The 14171-nt window shown below is 45.5% G+C and overlaps 1 pseudogene; it reads right to left on the reverse strand.

The window, feature by feature from the left end:
• Positions 1-314: 314 nt before the first annotated feature.
• LOC146353363 (uncharacterized) lies at positions 315-13925 on the reverse strand (annotated as a pseudogene).
• Between the last annotated feature and the right edge of the window lie 246 nt (positions 13926-14171).

Here is a 14171-nt window from a genome sequence, read left to right on the forward strand (position 1 = left end):
GTTTAAAAAATGCAGTTTTATTGACGTTCTCGTGACTGAGCTGCAAGATTAGGAGCTTTTGTCCTCCACTCTTACCATAAAAAGGTAGCCATTGTGTTCAGGCACCTAGGAGGTAAAAAGGGACTGCCAGCGATGCCCCAGGAGGGAACCCCAGCCTGCCTTGACTAGGAGGGATGTAGTCCTCCAGCAACAGAAGAATCAGGACAGTGCAGAATTCTGGCATCCAATTTTTTTCCCAGGAGTGGGTCATTTGCAAGCTGGTACACAGTTCGCCTCAGCAGAAGTTCCCACAGCTTCACGTGGCTGTCCATGACTCATGCAATCTCTAGCGTGATCACAACCCGGAAGTCCCAATACGCCAGCCCCTTCCAGGCACCCCTGGCCTTCATGCAAGATCACCACATCCCCATTAGGTTTCAAGTTTTGGACAATGGCTGTGAAACAACAGCACTATTGTGCTTATGGACATACAGTTTGGCTGTGGCTTTGGTCTTGGGGGGCATCGCCACTTTGCCATTGCCTTCTCAGAAATCTGCCTGATCAGAAAGGCTCAAGAAAATATTGCAGGAGTTTGTACATGAGGATCAAAGGGGATTCTTACCAAGGAGACAGATGAAAGGCAATGTAAGAACGGTCTTGAATGTGGTGGAATATTTGGAAAAACATCCAGAAAAGCAAGCAGCTCTGATCTTTTTAGATGCAGAGAAAGCATTTGACAATCTCAACTGGAAATTTTTAATTAAGACTTCAGAAGAATTGGATTTTGGAGAAATTTTATAAAATCGGTGAAATCAGTATATACCGATGAAAAGGCTCAAATAATTATAAATGGGGAATTTACTAATCCTTGTGTGATGCAAAGAGGAACAAGACAAGGTTGCCCAATGTCACCACTACTGTTTATATTGATTTTAGAATTATTGAACAGAGTTCATAGAATAGTATCATAAAATAGTAGGGTTGGAAGGGGCCTACAAGACCATTGAGTCCAACCCCCAAGATATATAAGCCAAGATGATCGAATTACAGGAGTAAAGATTAAAAAGGAGAAATATAAGCTGAGGGCTTTTGCAGATGACTTGGTATTTATGCTGGAAGAACCCTTACAGGGGAAATTTTAATGAAAAAACTAGAATTTGGAGTAGTGGCAGGGTTTAAAGTTAATAAACAGAAAACAATTTTTTTAACAAAGAATATGAATGTTCAGGGGAAAAAAAGTTGATGGATAAGACTGGCTTCCAAATTGAAAAGAAAGTAAAATATTTGGGTGTCCTCTTGACAAATATGAATTGTATGCTTTTTCAAAATAACTATGTTAAAGTGTGGAATGAAATTAAACAAGACGTATTAAAATGGGGAAAATTACAACTATCACTTTTGGGAAGAATTGCAACGATCAAAATGAATGTATTACCCAGAATGTTATTTTTGTTTCAAATGATACCCATTATTACATCGGATTTACCTTTCAAGCAGTGGCAGAGAGATATAATGAAGTTTATATGGCAAGCAAAAAAACCCAACAGTTAAAATAAAAATTTTACAAGATGCAAGGGAAAGAGGTGGTTTGGGATTACCAGATTTTAAATCCTATTTTTCGGCCTGCTGCTTGATGTGGATGAAGGAATGGGTGACGTTCAAAAATGGAAGACTTCTAGAATTAGAAGGACATGAATTGAGATACGGGTGGCATGGTTATTTGTGGTATGATAAAACAAAAGTGAATGTAGATTTTAATAATCACTATATAAGAAGGGCTGTATTAAGAATTTGGAATAAATATAAATTAAGGTTCTATAAAAAAATACCACATTGGATATCCGCACAAGAAGCAATGCATAGAAGAGAATTTGATAGTACGCATAAATGGATAAGATATAATGATTTATTGGAACTGTCACAAGGGGAATATAAGTTAAAATCAAGGGAAAGATTATTGGAAGAAGGTTATATATGTCAGTGGTTTTCATATTTGCAAATTAAAAAAAGGTTTAAATAGATGAGAAAAATGGTGGATTTGAACAAACAGAATCTGAGTTTGAAATAACACTGTGTAAAAATGACAAACATGTTATTGCTTAACTGTATAAATTACTGTTAAGGTATGAGACAAGATGAACAAGTAAAAGATTGTATGATTAAATGGGCACAAAGTGTTGGTCATAATATATGAATGGAAGAGTGGGAAAGTATGTGGGGAAAAGATTTAAAATTTACTTTATGTACAAGTCTTAAAGAGAATTTTTATAAGATGATGTATAGATGGTATATGTCACCATTTAAATTGTCTAAAATGTATAAAGGTGTTTCTGGAAGATGTTGGAAATGTGAAGATCAAGAGGGAACGTCTTATCATTTATGGTGGACTTAAAAAGCTAAAACATTTTGGAAACCAATACAGTCTTTAGCGCAAAGACTACTATAGAACTAAAGCCAGAAACTTTTTTATTGGGACTAATAGATAAACACATAAAAGAGAAGGGGGGAACCCTCTTTCTCTACATGACAACGGCTGCAAGGTTATTGTATGCACAAAAGTGGAAGAATGAAACAATACCAACTGCGAATGAGTGGATTATGAAAATGATGGAGCTGGCAGAGATGGCAAAACTGACTACTATAATTAAAGAAGGATCAACAACTAAATTTATGTTAGACTAGAAACCTTTTATAGAATTTGTACAAAAAAGAGAGAAAAATGATATCTATGTATCTAGATTTTGAACTTTGAGATGGTTAACTCTTTTGTTGTTGTTAAAATTAGGAGAGAAATAATATAATGTCTGTGAACTCAATGAATGATATACAACCAAGATAAGAATTAGAGAATAATAATGAGCATTTGTTGTGTAGGTGGAGCCAAAGGTAGATACCTTATAATCGTAAGAGATATTTTACTGTATGTTTATTGTGTGTTTATGTTGTTGTTTTGTTTTGTTTTTAAAAAATAAAAAAAATATTATTGGGGGAAAAAAAGAAATCTGCCTGATCAATGAGGCATCCTCATTGTCCCGGGTGTATTTGACAGTGGGTTTTGCATCCTCAACTGTGAAACTACAGGAAGAGGGGATACCAAGCCCCCACAGACAAGGCCAGACAATCCTGTCAGTGCACTGTGTTTCCCAAGTCATGATGAAAGTGTGTCGCACTGGGACATCACTCTGGTTAACATAGGCCTCCTTCTTCAAGACTCGACAGTGGCATCTCACTCCCGAGAGGTCTTCTGGGATCACACTCAGTATATCAATGGTAGGGGGAAGGAGGTCTCCAATCAAGGGCCGGAAACAACACGTGTAATCTGCAAAGAACTTGGCTGCTTCCAGCCCGTTGAACTCTCTATGGATTCTGGACAACAAGAGACCATTATAGGCCCGGAAAGCTACTGAATTGAATTGTCACTGAAAAATACGTCAAAATGCAGAGGCAGATCTTGCAAGTACAGAACCGGTTGGATGGGAAAGGATTCTGGGTCTATCCCTACCTTCACTGGGGCAAGGAACATGCCCACCCAGTTTTGCAGCATAACCTTTCCTGAGGGCAGACGGGTGACCCAGAATTTGCTCGACTGCCTCTTTGCAGGTATGCCCTCGATAGTCCAGTGGAAGCCACTGCCCAGCGAGTCTCTGAACAGGCTGTTGTCCATCTCGAAAGCCACCCCTTCTTCCACACCAGTGTAGGCTTCAAGCTGGCCCAGGCCTTTGGAGACTAGTGAGAAGGCGACCTGGAATGGGAGTAGATGTTAGCTCATTTCAGGGGAATGATTCAAGGTCCTGTGTGGTCATCCCCAGCACCAGCCTATCCAAGGTCCGGCCCCACTAGCCCTAGTCTTAATGACTACCAACATTTATGTGCCACCTCTTCTCTAAGAAGCTTATGGAGGCATATGTGGCTTTCATTCCCCATTTTATCCTCACACCAACCCTGTGAGGTAGGGTAGGCTGAGAGATATTGATGGGCCCAAGTTCCCCCAGTCAGCAACCTGGGTCTCCCCAGTCCTAGTCTGACAGTAGCCATAGCGGCACTTGTGCAAGTCCCACTCATCAAGGGACTTCTGTCAGCAATGACAACAATACATTCCTGGTGTCCACTGCGACGAAATACCATCTGAGCAAAATTATAGAATTCATCAGGTTGAGCTTCCTGGAAGCCCTGTCCTCACCCCAAACCCCCCACCCCTAGTATGGCACAAGTTGCTGAGACTCAAAAATAGAGTACTCTGAGCATCCATGGCCCAGTTGGAGTCCACCAGGAAAAGAGCCTTCAGTGTGGTGGCCCCTTTCCTGTGGAATTCCCTGCCTTTGGAGGTCAGGCAGGTGCCAACATTGTGTTCCTCCTGGCACCTCCTGAAGATGTTATTTCGAGAGGCCTTCCTTGCGCAACCAGCCGCGGTTTATTAAATTCCACCTTATTGGGATTTCTCTTTTTAAAAAATATTTTAACTTTTTAAACTTTGTGTTTTATTCTTTTACCTTGTTCACCGCTCCAAAATCTTCTGATGTGGAGCGGTATATAAATATTGTAAATAAATAAAATAAAATCCTCCATGACACTATCGCCAAATCCCTCAAGAGGTCCATCCATTCAGTGAACATACCATGATCCTAGGCCTGCTTAGTTGAAAGTAAACCTCACCCAAGTTCTACAAGAACTTTCTTGCAAGTATGCATGCTTAGGATGGAAAATATCCCAGGGCAAGCATCCAGCATCTGAATCTGGTGCCAACGAAATAATTTAGTCCGTTAGGAGGCAAGAGAAAGTTTCCCAGCACTGAAGCAACAAAGGTATCATTGCAATTGTGGTACTGACAGGCAAGGTAACTGTTAAAGGACAAGAGGAAAGTTGCCAGTGCTATGATGTGTGTGCCCACCAAATTCCCTGGTTATCCAGGCCACAGTTCAATGCTTTCTCTTCCCCACCCAATGACACAATTATACTCAGAAGCTTCTGGTACCCGGGTCCAGACATCATGTTATACAGAACTGTGTGCCATTTCAAGCCACCAGCCATTTTGTAGACTGAAAAAGAGGCAACTCAGAACGAGGCATGGCGGAGAATTCTGCCACGGATCTCGGTAAGGCTGAATGCCAGTGCATTCAGCCCCCCAAAATCTGTGGCGGAACGAAGCCCCCCACCCCCCCACCCTGTGAAATGCGCCTGGAACGGAGCCTACCTTGGTCGGCCGTTCCAGTGCTCCTCGAGTGGCAGCAGCGTCTGCAGCCGCCATTCGTGTCTTTCGAATGGCCGTGATAGGCTACGTAAATGCTTACGTAGCCTATCACAGCTAATGCAGGGATGCCATTTGTGTCCCTGCGGAGGCTATGATAGGCTACGTAAATATTTACATAGCCTATCACGGCAAAAAAAGGGAACGCAAATGGCAGCCACCGTAGCCGCCGCCATTTGCGTTCCCTTTTTTTTTTGCCGTGATAGGCTACGTAAATATTTACGTAGCCTATCACGGCTAAAGCGGGAACGCAAATGGCATAGGGCACACCATTTGCGTCCCTGCTTTAGCCATGATAGGCTACGTAAATATTTACGTAGCTTATCATGGGCCGGCGTAGGGACGCAAATGGCGTCCCCTACACAGAATGCCATTTGCGTCCGCAGCAGCCTTGCAGCAGCTGGAGGCCCCACTGCGGGTTGGCCTGGCCACGGAGCGGAGCCAGCCCGGCCGGATTCCGGGGGGGAGGAACGGATCGCCTCCCCCCCCATCGAGGATTCCGGGGGGAGGAACAGATCACCTCCCCCCACCTGCGGAACCAGGTAAGCAGGGTTTGGTACACCCCTACTCAGAAAGGATACACAGTGGAAGATCCTTACTTCTGTCCCTCCCAAATACCTGCCCTTTCTCTTTTCAAAGTTGCCCACCAGGTACCAAGCGCACATTTGAGAGGACAATTTGATGTAGGGAAGTGGCAGACAGGGAAAAGTTTAAGCATCACCCCTGCCATCACCAAAGTCTGTTCTCAGTTACCCTGTTCAGAAGTTGCTTTCCAAACTGAACAAGAAGTAGGGATGTACGAAAGTGACTTACCTTTCGCGGATTATGTTGATGGTGGGGGGGAGGCGTTCCATCCCTCCCCCGGAATCCTGGCCGGAGGGGAGGCGCTCTGTTCCTCCCCCCGGAATCCTCGAACAGCCGGCTGTGCTCCGCAGCAGCTCTGCGGAGCAGCCGGCCCAGCCAGGCCAGAGCCGTCCGCAGCCGGATTTCTGGCCGCGGAGGGCTCTGGGTAAAAAAAAAAAAAAGCATACACAAATGGCGGCGGCTATGGCCACCGCCATTTGCGTTCCTTCTTTTTGGCTGTCTTAATCTACGTAAATATTTACGTAGACTATGACGGTGAAAATAAAGGGGAACGCAAATAGCGTAGCGGGCGCTATTTGCGTCCCTTTTTGATTCCCCGTTTGATTCCCCGGTTCTTTTTACCGTCTTAATCTACGTAAAGATTTACGTAGGCTAAAACGGTAAATCAAAAGGGGACGCAAATAGCGCCCGCTACACTATTTGCGTTCCCCTCTATTTTCGCCGTCATAGTCTACGTAAATATTTACGTAGATTAAGACGGTAAAAAGAAGGAACACAAATGGCAGCGGCCATAGCTGCCGCCATTTGCGTACGCGGATTTTTATTTTTTTTTTACCCACCCAGCCGTGATAGGCTACGTAAAGATTTACGTAGCCTCTCACGTCTTTTTTTTTTTTTTTTTTTACACAAGGCAAGCCTGGAAATGGCGGCAGCGGCAGCCGGTCGGAAGACCGGCCACCGCCGCCGCCGCCACCAGTGAAGCCACCGCTGGAGCCGCCACTGCCCGGAAGATCCGCCCCAGGCGAGTCTCATCCCAGGGGGGATCCACAGGGGGCGGGGGGGGGCAGGCCATTCCGCCATGGTTTTCGGGGGGCCGAATGCGCTGGCATTCGGCCTCACCGAGATCCGTGGCGGAATTCTCTGACATCCCTAACAAGAAGGGCCATCGAACTGCATAGTTCCAAGCAATATGCAGTTTGGCCCCAGAGTTACACTGATCCAGTCCCTCTGTCCCCCTTTGAACCAAATTGCTTTGTGCTTACCATTCTAAAAATGTCTGTAGGCATCTTGGCCAGTCACCAGGAAGCTGGAACAGGAAGAGATGTGTCTTTATTACATTTGTTCAATGGATTGCCACTTTGATGCCGGTACCTAATGTGTCCATGGATCTCAGGCTGCATCTTATTCAGCAAAAACTTTTGTTTTGTGTCTATTGGATGCCACAGCATCTCTTTAATAAGCCTTTGTCTAAGTTGGCTAATTGTTGGGGGTGTAACACAGCTAATGCTTCTTTTAACCATATGTTTTGGCAATGCAGTACTTACCCGTTTGGGGGAGGAGGTCACTGTATGGATAAATTTTTTATTGGAACACTCCATAATATATACTGATGTACATCCTCCTTTAAATTGTCTACCTGCTTCCTGGAAATTAACGCATGGTCAGCGCAAATGGATTCTCTTCTGACAGCTAAAAGACTGATATTATAACATCGTAAGGATAAATGCTCACCTCCTATAATGCAATGGATTGAAGACCTTACAACACTTTCAACATTTGAATGGGTGATGTATAGATGCCACCTACAAAAGGATGCTTATTTGGATATTTGATCTGGTTTTGTCGAAGTTTGCATATAGTTCTTAGAAACCTGTGTTTCATACACACACACATGCACACACACCATATGTATGAATTGAAATTGATATTTTGAGATCTATGTAGCCACATTTTTTCCTTTGTTGAAATTTTACAATTAAAAATAAGTTTAAAATGTTCAGATTTTTTTAAGCAAGCGGAAGAGGCAAGCTGGGTTGCAGCCCTATCCAGCGGAACAGAGCAAGCCACAGAGGGTTGCAGGGCTGGGCATTTGCTGGGACTCCAAGAACAGCTGAAGACTCATGGCCCTCTTCTCACACAATGCATGAAACACCCAAGGTGCATGAGGAAAATGCAAATGTTGGCACACCCCAACTCTTGATGTGGCCTACTGAGGGTGCTCAGGGGCCATAGCTCTGTGAGGAAGCATATGCTTTGCATGTAGAATTTCACAGGTTCAAGCCATGGTTAGAGGGGATCAGGAGCAGGTGCTGACAAAATCTTTGCTCAGCACCTTGGAGAGCCACCGTCAGTCATAGCAGACTAGGTAACCCTGGCTTGACACCATCCAAAACAGCTTAAGATGTTCCTTAGGGTCCCTCCAGAATACTAGAGCTGGCACTGAGGTCAAGCTAAGCCTCCTTCCAAAACTATCTATGTGCAAGTCCTCCTAAGCCAGTGACATCCCCCATAAGATCAGACAGGGATACTTCAAGGCAGGGGTGGCCAAGTACATTCATAGGTTCCTGCTCCCAAGACAACAGTATGGGGAACTAGTGTTTTTAGGACATTCACATGAATGGCAACCAGTCCCATAAAGGCTGGGTTGCTACATCTGGGGATACTGCTGCAGCAAGGAATAGACCAATCCCGCATCTCCAGGAGCCCTAGCCTTCACTAACAGATCATGAAATAAAAGGTACTATGTGCACGTAGATATAGTTCATGATATAAACTCTTAGATACCACCCCACATCAGTAAGGTGTGGAAAAATGCAAGTTGAAAAAATGCAAATTGTATCCACTGGGGGGGGGGGAGCTGATAATCAAGATTGCAGCAGGCAGGCATTTTAACCCTTTTCTCCCTTGCTACAAGGGAGAAACAGGGACATATTCACCAAAGTTTACAGCAGAGAACACCCCCTGCCCGTTCGTTTTGCATGGATGCCTCCACTCCAGGCTTTGACTCCACCACTTGCAAAGTAGGGCCAAACTAGATGTGATGCTGAGACAGGGCAGGCCACGTAGCTCAGTGGTAGGGCACATACTTTGCATGCAAATGGTCCCAGATTCAATCCCCAGCCAGTATAGGCTCGTGGTCCCAATTCTGATGGAGCTATGAAGCCATCCTGTGTTTCAATCAGAACCAACCAGAACTCTAAAGGAGCTACGCAAGGTGCTGACCCCTATCCCCAAAATGGTTTCAGCACCTTGGATAGCTTCTTTAAAGTTCTGGCTGGTTTTGTCTGAAACCCTGAATGGATTCACAGCCCCACTGAAATTAGGGCCACCGGCCTCCACTGTCCCCCACATCTCCAGGGAGGGTTGGGAAAGACCCTGGCCTGAAAGCCTGGAGTACCACTGCCAATCAGCATAGACAATACTGACCCCAATAAACCAAGGCCTGACTCAGTATAAGGCACTATCATATCTTCCAGACGTTAAATGCATGAATATAGCTAACATGCATGATTTATGTAAACAGCAGCTGTGAGAGCACACAGCATCAGACAAGGGAATTGCACACACTCTTCCTGCTAAAGATCACCACCCTGAAGCTGCTATTTGCATTCTAAGGCAAGGGCCTCACCCACCCACCCCAGCGTAGACAGAGGCTTTCCTTGAAATTGCCCATAGCAGCTCCAGAGTGGCACGGCTCCTCTTTACATGCACATTAACAGGATCCAGGCAGTTAACAGCACAGCTAGCTTAGTCCTCAAAGATAGCAGCAGGGATGGGCTACAACATCTCAGCAGGAAGAAGTGGGGAAGGAGGCAGCCAGCAGAAAAGAAAGAGGAGCCAGCCAGGAAGAAGGTGGGGCAGAGTCAGCTGGAAAAGGAAGGTGGCGCTTCTGTTCACAAGCCCACCATTTGGTGAGTATCTCACTACTAGCAAGTGTTGAAGGGAAACTGAGTCAACTGCACTTTGAGCAGGAAGAAAACCATTGCCCTAGAAATACAAGGTGCAAGAGAGATGCCTGGTCTATCGGTAGATCTATCCCTGTGCACAAGTAAGCTCAGTCAGTGTTTCCAGGAGAACCTATTAAGGCTACAGTTCTAAGCACAGCTACAAGACATCAAGTCCCACAGCACTCATCTCTCTGAACAAAGAGAAGTAGGATCCTGCTGTGGGCCTCCTTGAAATGGATTGCACCAAAAGGAGACATTTTAGGGCGGGTGTGGTGGGACAAAAAGGCCTAGCAGAGCGACAACCTTACAAAGCAGATAGTAGATTTGAGGAGAAGGGATCGAAAGACACAGTACAGAACAACAAAAATGTTCACAATTTTTAAGGCTTGGGAATTGCAAAAGCTCCATCACTGGATAGAGATACTCACCATAAGGACCGGCCCAGTCTTTGTTGAGGAAACAAAGGGGAATAGCCAAGCGTGTGCCTCAAGAAGCTTTTATACCACCCACAGCTCACGTGATAGTTAAAAGCAAAGAGGCACAGCTGATTGCAGTTAAAGACGGCACAGTGTCTTGCATGGGATGTGGACAAAAGGGAGCTCCCAGATGGACCCGTGCTCTTTAGGGCTGATGAAGTATGGAGGGCGGGTCTTCCTCAGTGGTGGGTGGCTTGCAGAGAAATGCCATCATATCTACTCCATGATCAAGCAAATACTCCTCTCATTATTTTTATTGAAAGTACCAGATCTGACAATTAAATAAGGGTCACCCTTTCAAGATTGTATACTAGAACTAGTGGGAGGTCAATGTAATCCTCTCCCTGTCCCACTGGTAGCTGTTCAGGTGCTCCCTTCTAGCCTCCTTCAGTACCGTGCATCCCACATTTGTTAGTAAGCGATTTTACATGTGGTGAGAGCCTGTGTCAGGGTAGCTCCTATCACTGTTGTGTGGGATTTTCCAGTGTGATCAACTCGAATACAACTGGAAAGCAGCCCAGACCTCATCTGGTCTGTTTGTTCAGTTGCTATCCTAGAAAACTGAGTGATCTCTAAGTTTGTACAATGTACCAATTCTGTCATAGGTTTGCTCTAATGCTTTGCCTGGAGGTGCTGTCATAGGGCTTTCCTACACAAAGCATTTATCATGCGCTCGTCATTCCCTTCTCACAGTTGTTTACATCATGATCCTCCAGCTTCATTTCTGTGTGTAACCAGCGCTTTCGGCAAGTTTCCTCTTTTTTTTAAGCAGGGAAATTACAGCACTTAATTGTGAAAGCAAAGAAAGCACTATTTCCTCTTGTGTATTTGCACTATTTTGCTATACCACAGTGCCACCTAGAGGTTACATAGCAGAAAAGCAGGAAAGGAAACACTCCTCATGTAGCAGTCAGATGACAATTCTGCAATGAAATGGAAAACAGATACAGTGAATTAACTGCTGAGTAACAGCTGTGTGTGGAAAAGCTCTTAGTTCCTTGCATTTGTGTAGATCACAGATGTTCTAGTTGAACCAGTGCAAGGTAGAGACACACCTAAGGTCGCAAGAGTTGGCATCCTATCTAGCTAGTGGCACTAGTGTAGGAGAGAAAAGGCCGGGCTAGCTTAGAACAGTTCTACTTGATATGATAGTTTCCTTCTTGTGGAGTATTTTAACCAGATAGGAACATTCCAAAAAGTTCTGACTGTGAAACCTGGTGTATGTAGACTTTTCTTTGGGTTTGCTTGGCATAGTACCCACTCCTCGTTATCTGTGCCTAGCCTCTCCCTCCTCTCTGGGACTGAACCTATGGTGCTCCCCCCACCTTTTGCCTGAAGAAGCCAAAATCCCCAGTCCCCCGGGACAGCATCTGAAGGTTCCCCATGAGAGCACCCCATTCCCACAATTTCACCCCATTCCAGCAAACTGTCTTGGAGTTATTGCTCCCACCCCATTTTTCCCCAGTGCACTTTTGCCTGAAGAAGCCAAAATCCCTGATTCTCCAGTGCAGCATCTGAAGGCTCCCCCTTCCCATCCACCCCAATTTCTCCCCATTCCAGCAAACTATCCTGGAGTTATAGCTTCCACCATCACCATCACCCCTTTCTCCTTCTCTGGGCACGTTCTCCCTGCTTGCAATGGCAGGCTCCCCTGATTCTGAGACCTTGCCTGATCACTACTGAGATAAAGCTCTTATGTATCAGACAAGTGACTTTACAGAATATTATGGAAGCGATTTCACACAACATCGGAGAAGCAAAGTAATGCAAACATCAGAGAAATTCATCATCCCGGAGGCTAAAAAAAAAAGGAAATGCGGGATGATTCTGAAGGCTCAAAAGAGTGCTGGAAAGGCAGGTGAGTTACTCTAGTTACCTACGTAACAGAGGGCATGGCCAGGTGAAAGACATACCCTGATCATACCAAATTTAAAGTGGAGGGATGGGCACACAGCGGCTCAGCCGCAGGGGAGCCAAATTAAAGAAAAACAACAGAGTAAAAGTGCTCTGCAAAAATGCGGCTTCCCCACAGATAAACTCTGGGGTGGCTGCAGAGTGGCAACAACATCATGTGTCCCTAACGACTTTAAGCCACAGCAGCATCAGAGAAAACCTCCCATGCAGATGGGCCCCAGGTCTCTTGGTAGGAGAACATGGCATAACTGCTAAGGATTATTGGTTTTAGGCTCAGTGGTTTAAACCTTGTGTGCCCAAGCTCAGAGCAGAGGCCACCATGCCAACACTTTGCAGGCCCCACGTCAGGCTTCTCTGACCCTCTGCTAGCTTCATCACCTCCGATTCCCAGTTCCCTTGCCTCTATCCACATTTGTTATTTTCCTGATGGTAGTCAGGGGGCCCTGGGACACATTGCTTCCACTCAGAAAACTTCAAGCACGCACACACTCGCCAGACACATACACCGATCACCACATATAGGCGCCTCAGTATGCAAGGCAATGAATGCCACATTGCACTGTAGTCACCTGGACTGATGTGATTGCCCATCATAAATCAGTAGCCTGCAGATGAGGGGTTAGCCTACGCCCTTCGTGAGTGGCAAAGTAAATACGAACAAACTGAAGTGGAGCTTTTGGGGTTCCTATTCTTCTAAAATCAGAAGGTCTGAACTTATAACCACAGTTCTGGCCCACTTGCACTGGCTGCCTGTATGTTTCTGAGCCCGATTCAAGGTGCTGGTTTTAGCCTGTAAAGCCTTACATGACTCAGGGCTGCAATACCTGATGGAGCACCTACCCAGACACTACGATCAACATCTGGGGCTTTCCTCCAAGTGCCAATTCCAAGGAGGCTCAAAAGGGGGCGACAAGGGAGAGAGCCTTCTCAGTGGTGCCCCCCCCCCCCCGAATTACAGAATGACCTCCCCACTGAGGCCTGCCTGGGACCAGCACTGTCATCTTTTCGGTGTCAGGTTAAGACTGTCCTCTAGCCCCAAGCATTTAGCGGCATTTATGCCAGCTGTCTGAACAGGTCTAGTATTTTATCGAAATTGTTTTTAGCTATTTAAATATACAAAAATTAAAAATAAATTCTTTTGCTGTATTTTATCTGGTGAATTGTTGCGAACTGCCCAGAGAGCTTCAGCTATTAGGCAGTATAGAAATGAAATGAAAGTAAATAATTAAATGCAAACAAGGTAAATCTACACCCTCTGGTTTTGTTGCTTTTTCTTTCTCCTAATATCTCTCAAAAACTATCCATTCTGCCCCTCGCATAGCACACCCTGTGCCATCGAAACCCAAGGATGCAGAGGGTTAACGATTGACCAGTGTGCCAGCAATATTGCTATAACATAGCAAAGATCGCTAGAAAGGTAAAGTGTTCTTTAAATCTGAGGGGAGTGGGAGAGACTATTTAATCTGAAAGTGATCCAAGAACACAGAACCTTCCCTCCCCTGAACAAGAGATGGAACTTTTGCTTTTCCCTCAATCTCTATAAACAAAGAAAGCCAAGGTGTTTTTCAAAACAGGCTTCACAATTTTATTTGTGCTCTCTTGATTGTGTTGCAAGGTGAGGAGCTCTTGCCATTAAAAACAGGTAGCCATTATGTTCAGGCACCTAGGAGGTAAAAAGGAACGGCCGGAGATGCCCTAGGAGAGAGCCCCAGCCTGCCTTGACCAGGAGGGGAACAATAGGTGTGTACAAAATCAACTTACCCTTGCGGTCCGGGGCATCCGCGAGGCGGGGGAGGCGATCCATCCCTCCCCCTGGAATCCTCCCCAGCTGGCTCCACTCCGCGGTGAGTCCGCATTGCCACCAGTCAGGCCCATCCACAGCCGGACTTCCATCTGCTGCCAGTCTGCGGCCGCAAATGGCATCTGGCGTAGTGGATTCCGTTTGTGTCCCTGCTCTAGCCATGATAGGCTGCGTAAAGATTTACGTAGCCTATCACGGCTAAAGCAGGGACGCAAATGGTGTCT

The sequence above is a fragment of the Heloderma suspectum genome, chromosome 2 (genome assembly GCF_057233095.1).
Source record: "Heloderma suspectum isolate Gila_16-S chromosome 2, 16-S_ref, whole genome shotgun sequence".
Taxonomy (NCBI): domain Eukaryota; kingdom Metazoa; phylum Chordata; class Lepidosauria; order Squamata; family Helodermatidae; genus Heloderma; species Heloderma suspectum.